Genomic DNA, 16,310 nt, shown 5'->3' on the forward strand with positions numbered 1-16,310 from the left:
TATCCCAGAAGACAGTGCACATGATTTTTTTGTGATGACATTGTCACATTGAACTTTTGTTTTTTAGGAGAATGAGTGTGTCTCCACTCCATCGATTGTTGTTTCGATTCTGGTGTGAAATGACACACCCAAGTTTCATCACCTGTCACAATTTGGTTTAAAAAGTTTTCTCCGTCATCACTGTACCGCGTGAGAAATGTCAGGGCACTACCAAGTTGCTTTGTTTTGTGAACATCAGTGAGCATTTTTGGAACCCATCGGGAACACAGTTTGCGATAATTCAAGCGGTCAGACACAATTTCGAACAAAACAGTACGTGAAATTTCTGGAAATGCCTCTGAAAGAGTTGTCATTGTGAAGCGTCTGTTCTCACGAATTGCTTCGTCAACTTTCCTTACCAAATCATTGGTGACAACAGAAGGCCGATCACTCCGAGCCTCGGCGTGGACATTTTTTCGACCTGTATTAAACATTCTTACCCACTTTCTCACCATTCCATCACTTATCGCGTATTCACCGTAAACTTCTGTCACTTGACGATAAATTTCGGCCGGTTTAACATTCCTCGCGTTAAAAAATTTAATCACGGCACGAATCTCACAGTCAGCGGGAGAACTAATTGTCTTAAACATTTTGAATGTGCACAGCAATTTGAAAACACAACATAGAGCAACCAAAATGGCGACAATTGAAAGTCAGTGAACAAGAAAGACTAGTGCGCATGCGCGGGACGCCTACCACAGCGCTGCGATGGCGCTAGAATGAAACGGTACTTAGTTTCCGAATACGCTACATACTTACAACGTAGACTCATAAAAATACCCTTTTATTCAAAGGAAATAATAATAGCTGGCCCCTTCTCGGGCTTTTAAATCAGAATAAGAAACCAATATAACTAAAATAAACTTATCCGAAGCTAGACACAAATACCTAGCGTAGTTGGTCCTTAGTTTAAATTAGCCAGCGATTATTAACAGGCACGTACAAAACGGCCGACGTAAGATAGATTCAAGAATGAAGTAGCCAGAACGCAAACAGGCGCCACTAAGAACTCCTAAGCGCTCTGTCTTTCAAAGTAAGTTGAACTTCCCTTAAATACTCCTTCTGACTCATTTACATTCAACGCGAATCTAAAAACTCATTCTGGGAGTTGTAAGTGGGAAACAAGAATTGAAAGGAAAGGGTTTCAAAATTAAAAATAACGTATAAAATTAACACGCACCTTACAATGTATTTCTGAAAAATTAAAAATTTAAATAAGAAATGCATTTAATTGCTTTTTAATCATTCAGTTTATTAATTCATTACAAATAGATAAAATATTAAAAATGAATTAAAAGTATTATGTTTTGCGGACATATCGTAAATTAGCTTATTATAAATCTCCGTTTGTTTGTTCGCTAATAACTGTCACTACTATAGATATCGTCACCAAACTTTCTACAATTCTTTTCTAGGTCCTGGAAAAGGTCGGCGTCCACTCCCCCCCCAAAAAAGTATCTAAAATCAGAGATATTAATTAAAAGCTCGGAAAAATGATAATTTTCGCCCTCGTTTTTCCGACTGGCAACAGTCTCGCATGCTGGTGATGAAAATCTTTATTTCGAAAGTTGTTGCCATTGCTCGCTTTCAAAACGTAAAGTTTGTAATAAATAATAAAAATAAATTTATAATAAAAAATAATAAATTTCTAAGTTTTACAATAAAATAAAAATAGCATTGCCAAGCATTAAATACATTATTCTCGATTCCAAAAATTCGTGGGAAGGTATTTCGAGACTTTAATCAGCCGAGATTTTAATTAAAAACTCCGAAAACATTAATTTTTGCACTCATTTTTCTGAGTGGCAACAGTCTCGCGCGTTGGTGATAAAAATGCTCTATTTCGAAAAGTGTTGCCACTGCTCGCTTTCAAATCGTAGAGTCTGTGAATCAAAAATTTTTAAGTTTTTAGAAAATTTATATGTATATAAAGAAGAATGTCTGTTTGTTCGCGTTATTAATTTCTGATCAATTATGATAAATTTTTTCCCACTCTTAATCGACTTAAATTGAATATAAGTGAAATATTGGATGGAGCTTGAGCTTTTACGACCAGAAATGATTAGAAACTGCGTGCCATTGTTGCTGATATAATGAGAGAGAATTAGTTTATTTTCTGTCAAAATTTTTTATGGGGGGTCACATATCGCATCAGACTGAAAAATGTATGATTATGAATCGTATTTTTTGCATCTTTATTAGAGAAAGTTTTACAGCGGTATCTTTCTCTCTGTTGTTAGATGCATTACTTTAATCTAACTTACCTGCCATAGGGTAGTTTCGCTAAAAGCAAGTAAAGAAAACATTTGAATTCCTAAAAAGTGCGTTTATTGCTAAACTGATAAATTTGTAGAACAGTTGGAAATTAAATTGGAGATCTTTCTTTACATCTAATGGGGAAAACTCGGAAAATGATTATTTGGGGAAAAAAAAAAAAAAAAAAGTGTCATGTTTTAATCAGTGGCGCGTGTGTAAAGCAAGTGGATTATAAATACATTTAATTGACCAAGCACACGTTGCCATTACCCGAAATGTAGTAACATAATGGTTAACCAAAAAACTTCACGTAATGTAACTATCCAAAAAATTTTGGAAAAACATTTTTGAAGACCTTTCTAACATAAAATAAGTCAACACGGTTATCCAAATTTTCCGAATATCCCCGCCGATTGTGTTTCTATTCCGTTCTGATATTTTGTTATATATGAGTAAATTACATTACTATATAGTTACACGGCGTCACAGAATATTCTGGTAAACGCCCCTCAGAGGAAAGCTAGAGAACGTCCCGACATCTCGAGCTGTTTATTTTCAAATTCGTATTCCATTTCGCAATGCCTTATCTGCGCTGGTCCAGAAGCAGGAAAAGGAATATAAATTGATTATCGGAGAACCCCCTTCTTCCGCTCATTAGCACATAATACAGACCGGAAGTACCTGTCACATGGCCACTCCAAGGCTGCAGCTTGTTGAAAAAGACCGAAGAGTATGATATCGTTTTCTTTTCTTGGCTGGAACACTGGCAACGGAGAAGGGCAGCTCTCCTGAGTAACTGGACGCAGACGATTATTCTTCTCGGCTTCTCCAGACGGCAGAACACCAACTACTTTGCGCTGAGGTACGATGAAAAAGAATAATAGAGGTAAAGTCGTTCTAAAATGATCTTTCTAGCACAATTTTAGTGTAATAATTCTTAATTACGTTCATAAACAAAATAGAAATTATAAATTAAAACGTAACTTATTAACACCTCGATGGAGTGTAATTGTTTTCACCTCGGAGGAATGCATTTTTTTATCGGCTATTAAATAAACAGTAGAACGTGTTAGTTTTCATCATTGCCAAATTTCTTTTATTTATAACTCGTATCCTAAAAGAATATTCTTCATCCGAGTAACCAGTGAATCATTTGAAAAGTAATTTTATCTCCGATTTTTAATCGCATAGAAATTCTTTTTTTTTTTTTTTTTTTTCTTTTGCAGCATGTGTTATAATAATATAGATTTCTAATATTGTAGAATATATTGATTAAAAAATTTCTATATTATCTGCGTGCTGTCATATATGCATCCAGAATAAAATGTAATTGTACGATGAAATTTTGAATTATCACATAGAATGCAATGCTTATTTTAGAATTCCTATATTTTTTTAAAAATTTATTTGACCATCCATAAATAAATGCACTTTTAAAATCTTTTGATGCTCTATTGTTCATTCCATTTTAAGCTGAAATAAATCCCGGAGCTTTGGAAACTGTGAAACTTTTTCGGTTTGAATTTCAGTTTTGTTGAACAGTAAAGATTTAATTTTATCATTTAGGAGCACTAAGTTATTTTCATTCATTCAATAGTCAAATCCACAGAGATGTTAACTGTAATCGTAACTTATCAAAAAGCAGAATTTTTGATCTATTTCAGTTTTAAATTTCGCAGCTTTTAGTAGACTGATTAAAGTACTTCTTTCCCACCTCGAAGAAGTGTTATAATTTTCACTACGATATTTCATGTCTTGGCATTTATGACATTTTACTGGACGAGACATTTGACCTTCGTAGCCAAGTTATTCGGCGGGGGGGGGATGCTGAGTATCCTATTTAAATGATGAAATCTTTTCTTTGTTACATAACTGCAAAAGTCTCCACGTGACGTTAATTTACGATAAAATAATACCATAGCGAATGTTTTTATTCGTTAGCATTTCGCATTGCTGTTTTAAATTACTACTGAACCTTCTCGAACCTTCTTTATTTATAGTAGATGGCAGCTCGACACAAACCAGTCCATATATTTTAGCCATGTTTACTTTTTTAAGACCCTCATTTTTCAAAGAAATCTTCCAGATTTTTTTTAGGGTATTAAAAGGAATTGTTTGAAAAGAAATTTCTATATTATTTTTTTGGCTGTATGCTAATCTCCTTATTCTATATTAGTTTTAAATTTTTACCTTGAAATCTTGCCTAAAATCAAAGGGCGAACCCTAGGTGTGCCCAGACCGGGCTCAACGATCATCTAGGACAACTGGGAGAGTCTGTATTCTTTGTTTCTCCGCATTTCATCGGTCAGTTCATTGACAACAATGCCCGTTTCAACACTCTTTTCGAAGCTGTATTCAATCAGTGTGCCACTTTGGGCACATCCACAGAATTAAAACGATAAGTGATATCTTCACAAAATTTTACTTGTGTACTCCTCTAGGCCTAATTAGACTGCCTACCTTTTGTTTTTATCAAAACTCCGACTTTAAAAGGTAGCGTGCCGGAAAGGGTTAAGCCTTCTGAAATCACTAACACAGTGAACGCTATCAAAGACGACCAGCCAGGGTTCCAGATGATTTTTACTTCCTTGTACGAAGTAAAGGAAGTATTGTAATCAAGAAAAATTCCGAATGCCATATTTCAGCGAAAATATCCATTTTGTTTGCCATCGAATGCAATTTAACGATGTTTTTGCGTGACATCTGTATGTAAGGACAGAATAAAGGACGCTTTTTTCCAAAACGAATTATAAACTGATTTAAAATGAATTCAGAAGAGATTTTTTCGTGGCGACTGTACGTATGTATGTATATATCTCGCATAACTCAAAAACGAGTAGCCTCAGAACGTTGAAATTTTGTATAGGACTGCTATAACATGTAGTTGTGCACCTCTTATTTTGATTGCAATCGGCCGCGCCAAAAGTATATATATATATTTACTAAATAATATTGATTATATTATCTCCTAAGAATAATTTTAGTAGAATTGTCTTAAAAGAGTGAATCTATACTTATATATATGTAATAATTAAATTAAAAAAAATAATCAAGAATACACTTAAAATTCTAACTGTATGTTCTTTTTCATTTTTAATGGCGACGTTCTCTTATTTGAAAGTACGTGGAATTAAATCCACAGCCCCGTAGTCAAGTTGTTTTTCCCGCCTTTTTCTACACGTATAGTTATAGAATGTTCTGGAAATATTTAAAGTGAACTGGATTGGCTGACGTCATTTCTTGGAATCTCCGCCTCTCCAGAGGCTATAAAAGGACTCGCAAAAGAATATCGATAATTTATGATAATTAAGTTTTGAATGCCTGGCTTTTATTCTAGTTTAAATAGAAAATTTAATTAAATTAAAGAGAATTTTACAAGGAAAGCTTTTAAATCATGAACTCCACTTTCGTTTGAAAATAATATAGATGTTTTCTGTACCGTCAAAAAACAGCGATATTAGTTGAAATTCGCTGCAAAAACCAATTTAAGCAACCTCGAAAGAATGATTAAATATGAAGTTTTTGATCTCAAAGTAATGTTTCGAAATTTTTTAGTTTCAAAACAGCGTCAAATCACTAAACGTTGTTCCTTTTTTTCATTATTTTAATGTCTGTTTGCATCGAATTGGCTGTACCCTTCTTCCGAATGAGAAGATTTTTCTTAATCTCCTTAAATTTCTTTTTATTTAATGAGATATAAAAAATGTCATTAGTTTTTATTCACAAGGTAAAAAATGTTTCTTTACTGGGACTGCAATATATAGTGTTATCTTCTAGTAATAATAGTTTTGAGGTATATCTAATTATTTTTATCAAATGGTTCATTTTAAGTTGAAAGACTTTCTTTTTACTCTCTTTTCATGCCAGAATGTAAAAGAGATCGCTATAAATTTAGAGTTTATTTAGATTGAGGTAGAAAGAAGTGCAGAGCTTGTCTGCCTATTCCAGGTCACGTTGTGCTGTGATTATTAACAACTTGCTTTAGCGGCGTTGAGTGTTCTAGCCTTTCAGCTTTGTTCCGCCGGTTTGCTACAAACCAGAGCCCTTCTTACCCGTTAAAGTATTCTGTGAGCCGTTAGGCTAATCTACCATCTACCACACCTTGAATTATTATTTGTTACGTTTTTCTGTTACGCCACACGTGCTTGGCTTATTGTAACCAGTGTTGGATGATTTGCTAAATTGTGTTCGAATAAAAGGCCCTTCTGAATTTTGTTTTTTCACAAAGCTGGAAGATAATTCTTCAATAGTCTTTTTAAAGTCTATATTGTATGTTCTCAAAGAGGCATAGACTTTACATACTTATAAAAATTATCAGTTGGTCATATTACAAATTTTATATACTTACAGTTATAATAATATAATATATTGTTAAGATTAAACTGAAGGTTGTAGAGATATTAAGATTTTTTGGAAGCAGGCAAGATGAAAAATGAGCAATCGCCTTCGCCTGGAATCGAACCACGGACCTCTTTAATACTGGCCCAGCGTGCAGAACCACTACACTACGAAGGCATGCTGAGAAGGCGGGGCGAAATGTCTTATATACCCCCTTTTTTTAAAGTGTTACTGGGGTTTAGGGGACCCAATTGCCAGATCCTGGTGGTGGAGAATCATCATCCACTAATGTTTTTAGTTCGGGCGTCACTGTAGAGATATTTTTTTTTGAAAAAGAAGTAGGTGAAAAATGAGCAATGCCCTCACCGGGACTCTAACCACGGACCTCTCGAATACGAGCCGAGCGTGCCGACCACTACACCACGAAGGCATGCAAAGAAGGCGTGAGAAATACCTTATAAGGTGACTGTCAGCGGCTTTGGTCTCTAGTGACCTAGGATACATATGGTCATGGATATGGAGCAGCTCAGTAAATTAAATTAAATAATTAAAATTAAATTAAATCGAAGCATAACATTGCTCGTGAAGGCTGTTGATCACCGGTGACCATTAACTGATTATCACTGGCGGTCATTTCACAGGCAGGGGCGGGCGCCAAATCGCGTTAAGTGTCAGAATTGGGCAGCACAAAGTCTCATCACCCTAGAATAAATTTGCTAAACAATTAAAATAAAATTAAACCAAAGACACTGGTGACCAATGGTTTAGCCTGCTGCAGTGCCCTGTTTAGTGCAGTGGCAACACTTGACAAAGTTTACTGGATGGTAAATACATTGTATGGTAAGATAGAGGTTCAAACATTTTGGAAAACTTCTCCTAAGGATATTTTTAACGTCAAAAGCGGAGTAAAAGTTTTCTTGCCAATTAGCTACCTAGCCTGATCACCTGCAGGAGTGATCATTATTTCTGAGACTATAAATTAATATAAATATTAAACATCACGTCTTTATGATGATCATTTTCCCAGAAAACGTGTAGTATATGGTATTACGAAGATTTCTAATTAATTATAATAATGCTGACAATGTTCGTAATCATAAAGTAAATGTGTATTACAAGTAAAATACATTCGAATCGTATCACCCAGATAGACTCAAAATGAAGACTTATGTTATCGAGAAATGCGTTTGTAACTTTTAAAGTGTCCAGTCTCTCAAACAGTTGCGAACTGATCGCGAATGAAAGCTAAATTAAAAATTTTATGTTTTGGAGAACTTGCTATGTGCGAGGGCACGTTGAAGATAAAGATCTTGAATTTCGTGCAATGGCAACACTTAACGAGTCGCGTGGTTGTGGTTTATTGCTTTACCGGTTCTGCCTATTGATTTAGGCTCTACCGGTATGCGTGGCATGACTAATAGGCAAAACTTAGCATACTAATAGGCATGACTAATAGGCAGACATTATGCAGGTATTTGAAATATGTATTGACAGTTAAAGATATTTTAATTATTAAGCTTATTTACTGTTTTTGAATCACAACCATTAATTAAAAGTTTAATTTAAAAGATAAATTAAAGATCTTATAAAACGTAGAATGGCAACATTACTGAAAGTGGCTGTGTGCTAAGATCGTTGAAGACTATAATCTTTTCTCTCGTGCAGTCGCATAACTGACAAGATTTCATGGATCTGAAATGGTATGGTAATGCTAGATAAATATAAATAACATTTCATAAAGAGGTTTAAAATTTTGAAATTCCGCTGAGACGTATCTGACGTCAGTGCACATTTAATAAACTAATAGAAAGTTTTAGTTTAAATGGCTTCCGATGTAGACAGAAAGATTAGGCTCGAAAATTTTAATCCAGATATTTTTGACATTTTGCGAAATTGAGTTATCCAAAATTCCAAGAAGCAGTCATCGCGGTGGGGGGCAAACCAGAAAAAAAAAAAAAAAAAAAAAAGACCGAACAAGTCGTCTGTATTTTTTTAGTAGTAGAATCGGAGCTGGAAGAGGTTAAAAGCACTCTCGATCTTGACCTCTGCTTTGATCTTTCTATGCGATTCTAACCATGTGCGCGATGACGTCACAACGGAGCCGATTCTTTACCTAAAACCTTGATATAAAATTAGCGCGCACTCGAACCACTGTCATCGAGAAAGGGAAAAAGGGATTTTTTTTTTCCTTTCAGGAAAATGAAGCAAATTTCATTAAAAAATATTGCAAGCATTAAATAATTACAATTAAATTGAGGTTGCTGAGTAATAAATCAAAAAGAGTATACGATTAAAAATTTTAAAATGTGAAAAATCAGTTAAATATTATTGTACTTTTATTTAACTTAATCAAAAATTCGTTGAAGTGTTTCAAAATATGAAATAGATATTAAACAAATTCCAAATTTTATCTTCCAGATGCCCATATTCGGGTGGAGACTTACGTTATTCAAAATTGGATGGCTCTAGGTACCGTTGTTTTATCACAATGCGAGAAACATACATACATTGATGCAGATTCTTCATTATTTAATTTATTTAAATATAATACAACGTGATAATATTTGGTGGCAACAATTAAAATTTTCAAACAAATTCTCTTTGAAAAGTGAATCGGGGCATTTATAGTGAACCAACGCAAAATGCCAAAACAAAAATAATATCCCTTTAGGGCAAATTGCCCCTTTGGACTAACTAGCGTTAAATTCACACAAAATATAAAATACATTTAAAGCCGGCGAATTTCAGGCTTCGAGATTTACGTGTGTAGAGACAATAGGTTAATAGGTTATTTCGAAGCAGGAGAGATGAAAAATGAGCAATGCCCTCGCCGAGACTCGAACCACAGACGTCTCTAATACGCACCGAGCGTGCTTATCACTACACCATGAAGGCATGCTAAGAAGCTGGGACCTTATACGTGTTTGGGTATGTTTTCAAAATCTGGGAACTTTGGTTGCTACTATCTCTCCACAATGCAACAAACTCGCATACTCACCGACTGTTCACTTTTTCAATAAAAATCTGATGTAGACACCACATAACTTCCTTGTATGGCCTAGTAAATTATACACATTTTTTTTTTATGCATTTCATTTAAACTTACTTCTTAAAATTACATTAGAGATAGATTTCGCATTCAATTAATTTTGTTCTAGCTTTACGGCAAAGCAAAAGTATATAAAAACATCTTACTTAAAAACTGTAAAATACAGAAAAACATAAATACCAAAGACAGTTAAAACAAATAAAAAAAAAAATTTTTTTTTTTGTTACAATTAAAATTAGAGTTTTTAACGTAGAGACAAGCAATTCGGCCAGCGCGCAAAAAGGCAGATTTTTTTTGGCGTACAAAATTTAAAATTTACTTTTAGTCCCACTCGGCAAAAAGACTATGAAGGTGCAGAAACTGATTTAATTCAGTATTCTACAACCTCCTTGTATTCTACCGAGTTTCAAATGTAAACAAATGCCGGTTCGTTAGGCTTAACTCGCCACTTAAACTTAAATTTCTGATAATTCAACAATTATTACATGCAGATTAAGTTAAAGACATAAAAACCACATAATTCAATCACCTTTAAAAAGCAAAAAATGCTCAATTTGGCAACATATAAGAAAAAAACTAAGCTCACCCAACGAGGTAAAAGAGTGATACATACATATTGGTGCAGACGATTGCACAACTGCATGTTATTAGTCCAAAGGGATTTGAATCCCGAAGGACTATTAGTTTCGTTTTGGCATTTTGCGTCGGACTCATAAATGTCCGTTCACTTTTCAAACTGTTGCCACAAAATGTTAGAGTCCTGCATTGTATTTGAAGAAATTAAATAATGAAAATCTGTGTAAATGTATGTATATTTCTCACATTGTCATAAAATAACGGTACATAGAGTCATCGAATTTTGAATAACGTAATCCTCCAACGAATATGAGCATGTGGAAGACCAAATTTGAAATTTGTTTTATGATCGATTTTCTATTTTTTAAAACTTTGACGAATTTTTGATTAACAAACTCAAGGATTTCAAAGCGAGCAATGGCAACGTTGTGCAGAAAAAACATTTTTATCTCCAGCGCGTGAGTCTCTGTATCGGAAATTCTAAAGATAGGCTCGTTTTAAAACTATTTTGCGATATTGCTGTTGCACTGGATCTTATGGTTTAAGTGCGAGGAACATGATATTTAATAAAGAAAGGTAACACACAAAATGTTAAAAAACGCCCCTTTGGACGTAATTTAAAATCTGAAACATTTCAGATTTTTTTTTTTTAAGTAGTTGTTTGTTATATACAAAATTTTATTATTCTATGGCTACTCGTTCTTGAATTATCCGAGATACGTACGTACACACGCACAAACATAAAGAAAAAAATCTCTTCTGAATCCATTTTACGATCCTTTTTGGCAAAAACATAGTTCAGATGGTTTCGAGAACGGTTGAAATATGATACCCGAAATTTTTGGGATTACAATACTTCCTTTACTTCATACAAGGAAGTTAATGTCTACTGGATACAAATGTCTATTGTTACCAATTTAGAAATGGATTACCAATTTAGAAATTTATTGTTACCAATTTAGAAATGGATTACGAATTTAGAAATTTATTGTTACCAATTTAGAAATTTAGAAATGGATACAAATGTCTATTGTTACCAATTTAGAAAATGTCTATTGTTACCAATTTAGAAAATGTCTATTGTTACCAATTTAGAAATGGATTACCAATTTAGAAATTTAGAAATGGATACAAATGCCTATTGTTACCAATTTAGAAAACTTAAAAATCTTTAATCGAGTAGAAATTCTTAGACATTTTATTTCGGAGCAGGAAATGAGAAAAACTATTCATGCCTCACCGAGATTCCAACTCCGGACCTTCTCGTTTACTCGAATCCCGGTGAAGCTATGGATATCCCTGAATATGCGGCGTGCCGAAATCCTTTGGAGAGGGTGGTGATAGGGAAAGGGGTGGGAGATTCTAGGACCCGTTCAAAAGGCTCTTGCCAATGACAGGTGCAATCTTCCCACGAAGGGCTTGCTTCTAATATCAGGCAAGCGATAAACTTATTTAATAATGCGAATATTTGTTTTACTTTGTTAACTGCATACGTAACAGCTATAATTTAGAACATAATTAATTTATCACGCCGAATAATTACGTGCCTTTATACAGAAACCTTTGTGTCCTTAATAACATGTCTAGATACTACTCGATGTGCGAGAAATTCGAGATACGAGGAAAGTATGAGCAAAACATTCGTCTCTAAATACGAGCATTGACTCAAGTAACGAGCAATGAGCCAGGTCGTTGGTATGCGTGGCGCCATTTGCCTATTACCCTCGTCAAATCACTCGGTGTTCTTTGATCTACGTGTTTGTGCGCTTGTGAATCAATTGTTTATTACATTTAACTTGAAAATAATTATTTTACGATGCCTGCGAAGAAGAACGTTGCCCCCCCATAGCGCTGCAAAGAAAAATAAGGAAGCCATGGGCATTGAAATTAAGAAAGAAATCATAGATCAACATGAACGTGGGGTAAGAGTGACAGAATTGGCGAAGATTTGCCGAAGCACCGTCCAAAACTCCTAGAAGCTGTTGCGCATTAACGAGAAACAGTTAAGGTTGGTGCCGGAAGTTATCATAAAGGTAATCTATGGTTATATTATTAGAAAAATTTATTTTTATGTTGATATTTTTGGGAGTTCGGAACGGATTAAATGGATTTCGATTATTTTCAGTGGAGAAGTTTATTTCTAAACATAAGGAATTCGCTATACGAGCTCAATGATGGAACGAATTGAACTCGTATCTGGAGGTTTAGCAATCCTGAAATAATTCCCCCCCCCTTTTTTTTTTTAAAGAAATGTATTGTATATTTCTCATCGACCGATTTCAGATTAACGAAAATTATTGTGGATTTTATCCGGTGAATTATCCCTTAACCTGTTTTGCCCCTTTCGCCATTGGTAGATCATTCCCCTCTTGCCTTTTCGAAAGTGGAAAAACAGGTAACATTTACATATATTTAAATTATTTTTTAACGTGTTTTATAAATTAAAAAACAAAAAGTTTAAAAAATGTTAATAAATACCAGACCCTGAATAAAAGTAGATTTTATATTCATGAACTAAATATCAGTTAAATTAAAGGAAACCTGAAACCGAAATTCGCTCCGTGAAGAATTTTCCGCTGGTGGCGCCATCTCTTGTTGAAAGTTATAGTTAACTGTATTCAGTAGCGCGAAGCTTTCATTTCACCTCGGGTTGATTTGCTGGAATCCCAATATCGTAGCATGGAGCTAAAAGTGCATTTGGTTGTTTTAGACCAATACTTAGATCTTATTCTTTCTGCTACCATTGATTGATCGCCTTATTATAAAAAATGTATAAATTTGTAATGATAAATGATGCTATAAGTGAATCAGTTAAAAATTTAAAAACTGCTCTCATCTTTGATGCTTTCTGTTTACCATGAATGATAACGTTTCGTCAGCTGATGTTGCCACCGTGGTTCTACTGCATACCTGATCTATATCCCTCGATTGGTTCCTCGCTCAAACGGGCTGTGCTGTTTAATTACCAACACAACCTCCTTGAGTGAGGGACTAGGACGGGAAAGAATCGACTCTCGTCTGATGGAAGAATCTGGTATCATCTGGAAGTGACAACACTGGAAACGGTTACAGGAAATCTGTAATTAGATTTGCTTTAAAAATGTTCTTGAGTTATATTAAATCCCAATTTCCTTTTTAATGTGTTGTTGCATTTTTTTACTAGGTAATTCAAAGATATCTTATATTATAGATGTTACGGTGAAACACCGAAATCTGGAGAATGTCGACTTTCACCGGTGAATGTCAACATTCACATAGTCTCTTGGTGTATGTCCGAAATATTTTCACATACTCTTATTTCTGACTTACACCGGTTAATGTCGACATTCACCCTGTACTAATGGTGAATGTTGAACATATAACAATATTATATTTTCTTCTCCGTCATTCAGTCGCGAATAAACGCAGTCGCAAATAATACTGTCGCGAATAATACTGCTTGCCTGCCAGTCGCGAATAATACTGCTTGAGACGAAATAAGAACATGAGAACCTAAAACACACAATACATTCAAAATGAGAAAGGAAAATAATAGAAGCTAAAATCTTACTTAATTATACAGTACGTTCTAAATGAGAAAATAAAATAACAGTCTTAAAAAACTTACTAAATTATATGATTCAAATCTTATTTATTGCAACAACTTAAACTATTATGGCACTTTATGACCTCTCTTTTCGACTTTCACCAGAGCCTATCTGTGATTGTCGACATACACCGGTGAGGGTCCGAATATACAAGAATGTAGTGAAATATTCGGTCTTTCACCGACGTATTTGGTGAATGTTGATATTCTCCGGTGAAAGTCGACATTCTCCAATTTCGGTCTTTCACGGTAACGTAGACACTAGTTATTATGCCTCATCACTAACGTTACTTTAATTGGTATTCTGCCAAAACACGTACACAAAACTCTTCAACCTAAAATTTCAAACTAATTCGGAGGGGGAGAGGAATGAATACGTTTGAAAGGAACGAACGATATCAATTAAAATTAGTTTCTAAGTCCCTATAGATCCCTCTAGAAAAGCCATTAAAAACAAAGGCCTCTAAAAATGCTTTTCTAAGTCCCTCTAGTAAAGCCATAAGCAAATGTGCTTCATCGTCAAATATAATTGTACTTGCGTATTTTAAATGCTTACATCAATTTCATAAGTAACTCTTTGAACATAACTAGCAGGCTTCAACCAAAGCAAAATTTGTAAGTTCTGTGTAGCCCTGAAAAGCAAATGTATGAAAACAATACAGTGTGGAAGAAATTAGTTCATTCTTTCTAAACAATCAATTCGTAAATAATTTTTTTTATTGCCGAACCAGAAAACAAAAACTTTTGACGTATGACGTCATGATTTAAATTTAATATAATGTAACAACATTTTTCTCAATATCAATAAAAGAATTAACGTGGCAATAATATATCGTGTCAATCATACTAACCCAAAACAAAAAAAGTTGCCAACAGCAGCTATTTATTTAAAATGCGATTATTAACGAACAATTTTCGACATTTATTGACGTCACATGCATCTGCGTGCTTTCTTCAAAGTTAGAATATGACCTGATATAATATATGTTTAATGTTTGACAATGTTATTTTTATTTCATATTTTGTAAAACTTCCAAATTTTTGTTTTAACAAACTCTACGATTTGAATGCGAGAAGTAGCAACACTTTTCTAAATGAACTACTTTTTTAAACTACTGTTTTACTGAACTACTGTTTAGAAAAGTAGTTCTAAATGAACTACTTTTCTAAACAACTACTTTTCTAAATGAAGCATTTTTATATCCAGTGCGCGAAACTGTTGCCACTCAGAAAAATGAGTGCGAAAAATTATCATTTTCAGAGTTTTTAATTAAAATTTCGGTTAATTAAAGCTGCACGAGGATGAGAATGTTCGAAATGGCTTCCTACGAATTTTTGGAATCAGGAATAATGCATTTAATGTTTGACAATGGTATTTTTATTTCATTTTTGTAAAACGTAGAATTTTATAATTAACAATTCTTTTTAGAATGCTTAACTATAAGCGCTAAAGCATAATTATAATTAATATTATATTAGTTATTATATAAAACACTTAATTTGAATAACATAGCATGCTCTGTAAATCAGCAGAAATAAATAAAAATGGCTAAAACAATATACAGATGAACACAAATAACACCACCTACAACCACAGCAAGCACTGAAAATCAAATGTCGCGGAGTGCAATGAATTGGAAGTTGATCTGTTGAAGTTGTCAGCACTATCCTTATCTTCAGGGCAGACGTTTTTACAGTCAAAAGTCGTTAATTCGGACACCCATAATACGGAATGATCTATAATCCGGACCTCAAAGCTAAAAACTTTCTGCACATGCGCCGCATTGGCACATGCGCACAGGCGTTTTACGTGTGCGCGTAAGACCTTGACTACTGCACATATGCGTGTGCGCAAGTGCAGAATACATTTTCGCCTGCGCGTTTAATGTATAACGGAATTATCTAATTATCTATTTCAGTTAATGTTAATGATTGCGTTGTTCCTTAATCTTCGAATTGGATCCCGCTTATTATTTTTTGCAGACTGTAAGAGCAATTTTATAAAAGTAAACTTGAACTTTCGATTATGTCAAATAGAATTTCCGATGCTGGAACTTCCAAAGGATCTACAAAACGAAAGTATGTTTCGATGTCCAACAGACAAAAGTGGAATTGCTGCAAAAAATGGATAAAGACATGAAGAATGTGACAGAGAGGTTAGTGAAAACGAAAAAATTTCGATTGACAAGTTAGTCGGTATTCTCGGCACAGCAATTAACGGGACTTGAACAGCGGAACTTTGTAACTGAACAGGAAATTATGTCTGTTTATAGAATTAAAGAGAAAGTATTATCACATAAAACGAAGCAACTTAAACAACTTGCATTGAAAGAAATGTTTAATAAAGTAAACAAATAAATATTAAGCTTTTTTTTTTTTTTTTTTTTTTTTTTTTTTTGTAAATTTTGATACCCTTTAGATCGTAATTATTCTTTATTTCATAAATTACGGTTTCATATTTTT

At 34.0% G+C, this 16,310-nt stretch overlaps 1 protein-coding gene across 2 annotated transcripts in view; it reads left to right on the top strand.

Moving 5' to 3' along the window:
- Positions 1-16,310, top strand: part of LOC118181328 (matrix metalloproteinase-2-like) — a 109,834-nt gene that overhangs the window by 73,767 nt on the left and 19,757 nt on the right. The window lies entirely within an intron of this gene.

The sequence above is a fragment of the Stegodyphus dumicola genome, chromosome 1, assembly GCF_044657685.1.
Source record: "Stegodyphus dumicola isolate Sdum_Otavi_A_Nest chromosome 1, ASM4465768v1".
In the NCBI taxonomy this organism is placed as follows: domain Eukaryota; kingdom Metazoa; phylum Arthropoda; class Arachnida; order Araneae; family Eresidae; genus Stegodyphus; species Stegodyphus dumicola.